This window comes from Pinus tabuliformis, chromosome 5_1 (genome assembly GCF_031772625.1).
Source record: "Pinus tabuliformis cultivar Carrire ecotype Pingquan chromosome 5_1, CPIR1, whole genome shotgun sequence".
Taxonomy (NCBI): Eukaryota; Viridiplantae; Streptophyta; class Pinopsida; order Pinales; family Pinaceae; genus Pinus; species Pinus tabuliformis.
Window position 1 is genome coordinate 420,685,086 of NC_142305.1, and position 9,931 is coordinate 420,695,016.

Consider the following 9,931-nt stretch of genomic DNA (forward strand, 5'->3'; position numbering starts at 1 on the left):
CATCCCCCCGTGAACTCATCTAGTCTCTAATTGAATGATCTAGAGTAACCTGCCATTCTCGGCTAGAGATCTGAATCAATAAGAGGATATACAACAAATTACACTAAGGTTTAAAACCTATTTGTGACACGAAGTTTTGTGGTGGTGATGACTCATTGATTATTTAAGGATCCAATAATAGTGGCCCAAATCTTTCCTAATGGACCGATCTATCTAGTGAGGCAATTGATATCCTCTATTCCAAAATCACAGTGCAAATTGAATGATAAGGAATGATCAATGAAATGACCTCAATAATGGTGGCTCACATCAATGTTCTAGTCATGATAAGTTTTTTTTTTTAATACAATTGAGAGTTAATTCTCAAATGCACATCTAGAAATAAGGGAAGGGGAAAATCCCTTGGTTAGGTCAATTATCTTTATTATGAAGCTTTGGGGTTGCAAGATGTGTTTAAGAAACATGCATGTGCATGAATAAAAATGAAGTTTGGTGTGGAGGGCATTGAAAAATTGAGTGCAAAAACCACAAAGGGGTCATTGACACTAAATTGGTTGCTATGCATCAACTATTTCCCACATTTTCATATATTAGCCTAACAATGGATGATCTTTGTTCTTCGATCTTAAATGCATATGGAGAAGCTACTAATGCAAAACTAAATATAGGAAAACTCTTCTAATCCTTTACAAATGGACTCCCCTCTATAATATGAAGTTAGAGAAATATTATCTCATGTCAGATTCGGTTAAGTTTCTAGGTCATTATTGTGGTCACCAAACATACTTCAAGAAATTCAAAATTCCATTGGCTCCTTTATGGAAGCGAATATGAGCTATGAGGAGAAGGGGTTTGTGAAATGTAGTAGAACAATTGTAGGGTTGGACCTTCATGAGGGACTAGCAAAGGAGATCTAATGCATTTAGGCCCTATCACCCACATGCAAACGCTGGATAATGAGTATCCCATTCAAATTCAAAAAATGCCAGATATGGCAGTGAGTACCCTAAATCTTAATAAGGATCGTGTCGGTAAAGAATTTTATGCATACAATATTTAGTGAGGCTATAGATAACAGTGCTATTAATTCATTGAAGGTTTTGAAAATGGAAATTATGCATCATACCAAAATAGAGGAAGATACACAAAATTTGGCCTCCATGATGAAAGATGCAAATGTCATTAAGCTTGGTCTACATGGTGATCGTGGGAAGGACAAGGATGCACCTTCACAATCCGAAGGGAAAGTGTAAATGCAAATGTATAGCTGCAATTCCCCTTTGTTTTCTTGTGAAAAAGTTGGACAAAGTAAGGCTTCCTTTCTCCTATTGTGTCACCTTTATAAATCCTTAAAACACAAAATCAAAATTTTTAATTCAAAATCATTTATTTTATTTAGTACATATTTTTAAAATTATTTTAATGTCAAATGTGTATAATAACGACACAGTAGTTGTACAGTTTCGAGGAACATGGTTTCATGTGGTACAAAAAGTGTTTTAAAAATATTTCTTATAGATTGGTGACTTAACACCTACAAGTGCTAGGCTTTTATTGAACTTTATAGATTTATAAAATGTATATGGATCTATCCTAGATCCCTTTTAAGTGACAATATAACTCCTACTTGTTGAAGTAGTTCCATAAACATGAGGGAAAGAATAAACCATTGATGATTTGTCCTTATGTTTTTAAAAATAGAGTTGTGTTTGTAAATTAATATAAGAAACTAGATGAATTTAACAATAGCATACATTAACATTTACACTTCCAATTTCCCATCTTTTAAGTGACAATATAACTCCTACTTGTTGAAGTAGTTCCATAAACATGAGGGAAGGAATAAACCATTGATGATTTGTCCTTATTTTTTAAAAATAGAGTTGTGTTTGTAAATTAATATAAGAAACTAGATTAATTTAACAATAGCATACATTAATATTTACACTTTCAATTTCTCATCATTCAAATATCTAATTTTTTTGCTTCATTTAAACGAAAGATATAAATCCCAATTATAAGAGGTTAGTGGAAACAACATCAAGATTTCTCTTTTATTCGAATTGGACTACATTGAGATCGCGTCACATATCACATAATTGTTCATCTATGCTCTTTTTTCATATGTTGTCCACTTAACAGCATTTCCTTTGCAACATTTGATGCAATTACTAGTTTAATTAAATTACACATCAAATTAATGCATAAAATACACATAATAAAACCAAAAAGCCACTTTGATCCAAAAATCTAACTCTATATATATATATATATATATATATATATATATACCTCTACCAACCCTATTCACCTCTAAATTTTGAAAACTATGAATATTCAACTAATCTTCTATTTGCTTATTATTATTTATTCCTTCAATTTTTCTTCTTTAGTGCCTGAGACGGATCAGGAACAGGATACACAGAAACGGGAATATCTATGAGGGTATTTGCTTTTTCACCAATGTTTTGTTTAATGACCGCCACTCCTGTCCTCTACGTGATAAGATAATGTCTCTTCTTCAGGCATTGCATACTTTACTGGTCTCATCAATCTCCTCTCTCAGGAGCATCAAAGACAGCTGAGAGACAACATTTCCTTCTATCCATCGCCGTAAGGGACGAGCACCATAGACCTGCGAGTACAACATTATCCATTTTAAGGTTATACACAGAATCCCTGATCTGAATTGCACACGAAAGAGGAAGAAGCATATCCAGGACAAAGAGAGATGCAGGGACATGATTACTGGGGTTGGGAACACATCCCCTAGCAAGAAAGAAAGAAAAAAAGTGATTGTTTTACTTACAGGATCATAGCCTTTCCGAAGAATAAAATCCAAAGCTGCATCTGTTACTTCTAATGCGATACCTCTCTCAGCAAGACGAATCTCTACATCTTTCAACTGTAGTCTAACAACTTTTTTGAGCTGATCATGAAGGAGAGTATTAAATACAACTATCTCATCGAATCTGTTAAACAGCTTAGGTCTGAAATGTGTTCTAACCTGCCACAAAATTCATAGAAAGGTGTGTCAGAGCACGGCAGCCACCTTCATGATAATCATATGAAAAAGATGCACAAACGTAGTCCAGACAATGCACATACTTCTTGCATAGCGTTCTCTCTTGCTGTTTCTATTGTTGTGTGGCCAGACAATGCAGCAAGGGTTCTGTTCCGAGATTGGATGTCATGATAATGATTGTGTTTGAGAAGCTAACTGTGAGACCTTGCCCATCTGTGAGTCTGCCATCATCAAGCACTTGAAGCAAAATGTCGAGGACTGACTTGTGTGCCTTTTCAGCTTCATCAAAAAGAACAACACTATAGGGTCGTATCCTTACTGCTTCTGTTAATTGTCCCCCTTCATTATGACCACAATAACTGCCATTTCAAAATCAGACACATCTAACCATTTTAGGTCAGTGCAACAGCAAATTTATTAAGGAAAAAAAATTAAGTAGTGTCGTGTTGTCGAAAAATTTCCATTGACAACATTTAACTTTTCACATACCCAGGGGGAGAACCTATAAGCCTTGACACTGAATGTTTCTCCATATATTCAGACATATCAATCCGGATCAGCTGTTTTTTGTCATCAATGTTGGAAATTTATGAAAATTCCATAACAGACAGACAACAAAAATGCTCTGTTTTTATACTCTGTTTTAACATAGAAAACTCAGAAAAACAGAAAAAAAATCGTTCTCTGCCCTGGTGTTGCAGCAACGTAGTTTGGTTTTGCAGCAACGCTGTAACTAGTGTTGCAGCAACGCAAAAAAAAAATATTTTCTGAAAACCGAATTTCAACAGTGCACAGCAAAAGGGAAGTTGTATTCATGTATAATACTTCCTCTAACAGAGGGATTTTTACAAGGCTACTTTAAAGACAGTTCAAAACTTAAAAAAAACTTCATGCTGTAAACAGAAAATACATTACTGTGTCTGCACTGCTGTACATTACAGAAAACAAAATACTCTGTCTCCTCTGAAAAATCAACAGGTTGTTTTTCATTGCTGTGTCTGCACTCTGCATTGCTGTGACTGCACTCCTGTGCATTTACAAAACACTCTGTTTCTGGTCAGAACTAATGTTGCCGTAACACTCTTTTTCAGCTCAGAACGCTGCTGTAACACGCTGTTTCTTCCTTGAAACATTTTACATTGCTGTGTGTAAATTACATTCATACATTCACGCTAATGCATACAAAAAAAACTTCTGCACTGTTGTGCATTACAAAGAGAGCTCTGTCTCTGTTCCAAAAAAAAAATTACGCACACTGTTGTGTTTTCATTACATTTTCAGATTCAACTAAAAACTGAACTTCACATTTTTTTACTTGCCATAAAAGCAAAACTATACCTGTGAATTAAAATAAAATTAAATTAAAAATCCTACCTACATTTACCAACTACAGCAATAAATTACCATCATTCCGTGAGTGACCACCATTCTGTAATAAATTGTTGTGTAATGGTTGATTCAGGAAAAGACTGGAGATGCGGCTGTTTAATGGCAGTTTCATCAATGTAGAGGTATGGCTGTTGATTCATCAGTACAGGAGTATGGCAAAGGACAAGCCCTGCAGTTGAAAATAATATTTCAACACTCCCCTTTAGTTTCAACTGCTGGGTTATCAGTCATACCCAGACATTTTCTCAAAAATTCAAAACTTTTCTGTCCCAAAGGCTTGGTTAGAATGTCTGCAACCTGCTCCTGAGTTTTGCAATGTACTAGGAAAATTTCTCCATTATTTACCAACTCTCTGATATAATGAAACCTTGTGTCAATGTGTTTCGTTCTCTTATGAAACACAGAATTTTTGGATAATGCAATAGCAGAACTGTTGTCACAATAAATCATAGTTCCTTTTACTTGCTCTTGGCATAAGCTCCTTAACATCCTTCTCATCCAAACTGCTTGACATGCTGCTGCTGTAGCTGCCACGTACTCTGCTTCTGCTGTAGACAATGCCACAATTGGTTGTTTCTTGGAAGCCCATGAAATGGCTCTTGAACCCATATGAAAAACATAACCGGAAGTGCTTTTCCGATCATCTACACTTCCAGCCCAATCACTATCAGTGTATCCAACTAAATTTGAACATTCTGAAGTAGTATATAAAATTCCAAACCTTTTGGTACCTTTGACATACCTCAGAATTCTTTTTGCTGCCTGCCAATGTGCTTCCTTTGGCCTCTCCATGAATCTGGAAATTAAACTAACAGCAAACATAATGTCAGGCCTAGTAGCTGTGAAATAAATAAGGCTGCCAACAATACTCTTGTACAAACTAGGATCAAAATCCTTGCTGATGTCCTCTCTGCTGAGTTTTAATCCCATTACTGCGGGAGTGATCGTTGCTTTGCATTCTTGCATGTTAAATCTGTCCAACACTTGATTTGCATATCTAGCTTGTGAGATAAAAATTCCTTTTTCATTTTGATCTACTTCTATGCCTAAGAAGTATCTCAAGAAACCCATGTCAGTCATTTCAAATTCCTCTTTCATGAATGATTTAAAATTCTCAATGAGCTGATCATCATTACCTGTGAAAATAACATCATCAACATATAAGACAACAATTAAAATTTCACCATCCTTTTCTTTGATGTAGACGGTGGGTTCTCCTTCACACTTGTCAAATTCATTATCCAATAGATAGGAATCTATCCTGCTGTACCATGCTCTTGGCGCTTGCTTCAGCCCATAAAGAGCTTTCTTCAATCTGCACACTTTGTGCTCTTCACCTTTCTTCTCATAGCCTAGAGGTTGTTCAATGTAAACCTCTTCCATTAACACTCCATTTAGGAATGCTGACTTCACGTCCATTTGGTAAACTTTCCACTTGTTTTGAGCTGCTATGGACAGCACTGCTCTCACGGTTTCCATTCTTGCAACCGGGGCGAAAGTCTCCTCATAATCTCTCCCATATTGCTGCTTGTACCCTTTGACAACCAGCCTTGCCTTGTGTCTTTCTATTTTACCTTCAGCATTGCTCTTGGTCTTGTAAACCCATTTCACTCCAATGACTTCTTTGCCTTTTGGTAGCTCAACCAAATCCCATGTTTTGTTTCTCTCTATGGCATTCATCTCCTCATCCATAGCTTCTATCCATTTCTTATGTTTAATTGTATCTTTGAAATGAATAGGGTCTTCAACATGACAATATAAAGCAAATAAAGAATTCATACCTTCATTTGCTGCTTCTTGTTCATAAATTTCATTTAAATTTCTGAACTTCTTACCTCTTTCATTTGGTGTATAAGTGCTTGAAGAAGCACTTGAATTTCCTCCTTGTGGTGTGCTTGAAGAAGCACTTTCATTTCTTCTCAAGGGTGTCTCTTGCTGTCCTTGTGTTGGCGCTGTTGTTTGGGGTGTTTCAGCCATTTCCTCATCATCATCATCATGAGACAAAAAGTTTTTAACATTAACCGTTTTCTCTATGCTTCCATCCCAAGCTTCCTCCTCAATGAACTGAACATCTCTGCTGACAAAAAATTTCTTGGTAGATGGGATATACAACCTGTAAGCTTTGGATTCCTCACTGTATCCAATGAAGATACATTTCTCCCCTTTGCTGTCCAACTTCCTCCTTAGTTGATCTGGTATGTGTGCATAGGCCACACATCCAAAAACTTTCAAGAGGGTGACACCTTGCTTTCTCCCACTCCATGCTTCTTCCGGCACTTTGTTCAACACTGCTTTTGTAGGACACCTGTTCAAAATATACACTGCACAATTTACAGCTTCAGCCCAATAATCATTTGGCAAATGCTTTGCCTTCAGCATGCTCCTCGCCATATCCATGATGGTCCTATTCTTCCTTTCAGCAACTCCATTTTGCTGTGGGGTGTACCTAGCTGTAAACTATTTGTAAATTCCATTTTCTCTACAAAATCGTAGGAATTCCTTGGAGATATACTCACCTCCTCTGTCAGTTCTCAAAACTTTTATATGCAGCCCACTTTGGTTCTCCACAAGTGCTTTGAAATTTCGAAATTTCTCAAACACTTCACTTTTGTTCTTAAGGAAATATACCCAAGTTTTTCTTGTAAAGTCATCAATAAATGTTAGAAAATATTGGCTGCCTGCTAATGATGGAGCTTGCATTGGTCCACATAAATCTGAGTGGATGATCTCTAAGGGTGCCTTTGCCCATATGCTTTTACCTGATGGAAAACTTTCTCTATGTTGTTTCCCCAAAATGCAACCTTCACAAAGGCTGTCCGGTTTCTCTATCAATGGCAATCCTCTTACCATTCCTTTTCTTCTTAACAAGTTTAGACCTCCAAAATTGAGATGTCCAAATCTCAAGTGCCACAACCAATTTTCATCCTTTGGCACGCTTTGGAAAGCCTCTTGTGTCACTGCTGCAATTTCTTCTTTATTTTTCAAATCTGCTCTTATTCTAAGAGGGAACATTCTGTTCCTTGTCATCTTCACTTCAGCAATGCATCGCTTGCTGGGTGCTCTGTCCATAATGGTGCATACATCATTCTTAAAGAAAACATTGTACCCCTTATGGACAAGCTGTCCAATACTCAAGAGGTTACACCTCATTCCAGGGACATAGTAGACATCTGCTATGGTTTTCTTTTCTCCTTGCTTTGTAAATATTTTTACCTCTCCTTTTCCCATAACAGAAATTTTGCTATCAGTTCCTAGTGTGACTTCTGATTTCACATTTTTATCTAGGGCAGAAAAGAAGGCTATGTTTCCTGTCATATGGTTGCTGCAACCTGAGTCTAAAAACCATATGTCTTCACTGTTTGTTTCAGCCATATTACAAGCTAACAGCACATTATTTTGGCTGATATTTTCACTAGTAATGTTTGCATTAGATCTATTGATCATATCATGCTGCTTCTTTTTACATTCACTGGCATAGTGCCCATATTTTTTACAATAATAGCATTGGACATTGGATTTTTCATACCTTTTTCCTTGAGCATGATGTTGTCCTCTTTGCTGACTGTTGCCTTGGCCTTGGTTCTGATTTGGATTGCTGCTTCTTCCTTGAGAATTTGCTGGGTTGTTCCTTCCACCTCTGTTCTGGCTTCTGCCTCTTCCTCTCTTGTTTCCTCTGCCTTGACCTCTTCCTCTTCCAAAAGACATATGGGTCTTGAAGGCTTGCTCTAGAGATGAGTTTTCATTCCTACTCAACCTCTGCTCATGTGTTATCAGTGATGCATGTAGTTCATCAACTGAAAATTTTGAGAGATCCTTTGTCTCTTCAATGGTGGTGACAATCGCATCAAACTTTGAGGGTAAGACCCTCAATATTTTCTCCACAATCCTCCTTTCTTCAATGGTTTCTCCATGAGTCCTCATCTGTGTGACCAGACCAATCACATGTGTGAAGAATGAGTCAATGTTGTCTGACTCCTTCATGTTCAGATTCTCAAAATCCTTCCTCAGCAATTGTAGTTTTGTTGTCTTCACTCTCTCCATGCCTTGATAGGCTGTCTTGAGAGTTTTCCATGCTTCATTGGATGTCTTAGCTGCTGCTATTCTTGGAAATACACTCTGGTCCACTGCTTGATACAACAATACAATGGCTTTTGCATCCTTCTTCCTATTGCTCTTCAGCAAATCTTTCTCTCCCTGAGTTAAGTTGTTAAATTGATTTTCATCTGCTGGTTCTGCAAACCCAGATTCAACTAATTCCCATACATCTTGAGAGATAAACACGGCTCTCATGGTTATGGCCCAATAGTCATAGTTTTTCCCATTAAACTGTGGGAGATGGGTGTTAAACATACCCATACTAGTGCTGGTGCTAGCCATTCTTTCAATACTTGACTGTGTAAAAAAAATTCACTGACTCTCTTCACTCTGCTGGTGAAGTTGCTACAGCAATAAACCCTTCCTTCAGCTTCTTTGACACTTCAAAGAGCCTGGACTAGCTCTGATACCATGTTGGAAATTTATGAAAATTTCATAACAGATAGACAACAAAAATGCTCTGTTTTTATACTCTGTTTTAACACAGAAAACTCAGAAAAACAGAAAAAAAATCGTTCTCTGCCCTGGTGTTGCAGCAACGTAGTTTGGTGTTGCAGCAACGCTGTAACTGGTGTTGCAGCAACGCAAAAAAAAATATTTTCTGAAAACTGAATTTCAACAGTGCACAGCAAAAGGGAAGTTGTATTCATGTATAATACTTCCTCTAACAGAGGGATTTTTACAAGGCTACTTTAAAGACAGTTCAAAACTTAAAAAAAACTTCATGCTGTAAACAGAAAATACATTACTGTGTCTGCACTGCTGTACATTACAGAAAACAAAATACTCTGTCTCCTCTGAAAAATCAACAGGCTGTTTTTCATTGCTGTGTCTGCACTCTGCATTGTTGTGACTGCACTCCTGTGCATTTACAAAACACTCTGTTTCTGGTCAGAACTAATGTTGCTGTAACACTCTGTTTCAACTCAGAACGCTGCTGTAACACGCTGTTTCTTCCTTGAAACATTTTACATTGCTGTGTGTAAATTACATTCATACATTCACACTAATGCATACAAAAAAAAACTTCTGCACTGTTGTGCATTACAAAGAGAGCTCTGTCTCTGTTCCAAAAAAAAAATTACGCACACTGTTGTGTTTTCATTACATTTTCAGATTCAACTAAAAACTGAACTTCACATTTTTTTACTTGCCGTAAAAGCAAAACTATACCTGTGAATTAAAATAAAATTAAATTAAAAATCCTACCTACATTTACCAACTACAGCAATAAATTACCATCATTCCGTGAGTGACCACCATTCCGTAATAAATTGTTGTGTAATGGCTGATTCAGGAAAAGACTGGAGTTGCGGCTGTTTAATGGCAGTTTCATCAATGTAGAGGTATGGCTGTTGATTCATCAGTACAGGAGTATGGCAAAGGACAAGCCCTGCAATTGAAAATAATATTTCAACAATC

General features: G+C 36.8%; 1 pseudogene across 1 annotated transcript; it reads right to left on the reverse strand.

Moving 5' to 3' along the window:
- Window positions 1-2,318: 2,318 nt before the first annotated feature.
- Window positions 2,319-3,596, reverse strand: LOC149165277 (chaperone protein ClpB1-like; annotated as a pseudogene). Its single transcript, XR_016260727.1, has 4 exons — window positions 3,515-3,596; window positions 3,109-3,384; window positions 2,810-3,007; window positions 2,319-2,635 (listed from the first exon to the last, which is right to left on the reverse strand). The product of XR_016260727.1 is annotated as a chaperone protein ClpB1-like (transcript).
- Window positions 3,597-9,931: the final 6,335 nt, after the last annotated feature.